Below are 960 nucleotides of genomic sequence, written 5' to 3' on the forward strand. Positions count from 1 at the left end.
ACGGTGATATCATATGTCACATTTATGGTGGCAAAAATTTGGATATCACCAGATTTGGGCATTTTAACAAGGGGTGTGTAGACTTTTGATATCCTCTGTATTTGTAATTTCAACGAAAGAAAGTCCGATTTTAATGCTAGCTAGTAGACAGGCATTATTCAGGGGTGTCAAACTCATTTTTGTGGCCAAATTGTAATTATGGCTTTCTGCACAGGGCCGTTAGTTATAAATGTACATATGATGGCCTCATTATATATTCACTACTTTTAAAAGTAGAGTCCAGTGAAAACCTTTTGTCCAAATTATCATCAACTGTTTTTGCATTTATTTTAACGTGTATTTACAGTATCAAAAAGTTGAAATACTGTACATATACAGTTGGCTAAGTGCTGAGCTGGCGAAACCTGATGTGCTGATAAAAGCTACTTTCTACCAGGCAACGAAATGCTGCCACCTTTTGTCAATATTTGGATATTTCAATCACAGCTTATCCTTATTTACCACGTGATGAAAAATCCATCTATTTACTCTTATGCTGGCAAATGCAGAATGGTATGAAATCTGATATCGTCTAGGTTATTGGAGGGGTCAGGGGTCATACGTTAGGTTTATTTGCTATGCCGGAGTTCCCAAAAGTTTATTTTACAAAAGGCTTTAGCTCAAATATGTAATGTTAGTTTCCCATGCAGTTAGAGGACTTAAAAGTGGCTCATTCAAAGCAGGAGTGGCTATGAAATCCTTCTCCTGATCCAAGTGTGGTTCAAACTATAAAAATACTTAGTAGGGGATTATATAAACCATCGTGGAATTCAATTCAACGGGTTACACACATGCATTTCGTAAGCAACGTTACCTATTTTAGAAATATGTGGGTGGAACCATAGCTCACTTGGACAACATGAATCTAGCAATATCTTCAAAATCTTATAAGAAAAAAAGCAAAAATGACCAGCCAAAAGA

Source organism: Syngnathus floridae, chromosome 16 (assembly GCF_059516105.1).
Source record: "Syngnathus floridae isolate MCC-2025c chromosome 16, RoL_Sflo_1.0, whole genome shotgun sequence".
Lineage (NCBI taxonomy): Eukaryota > Metazoa > Chordata > Actinopteri > Syngnathiformes > Syngnathidae > Syngnathus > Syngnathus floridae.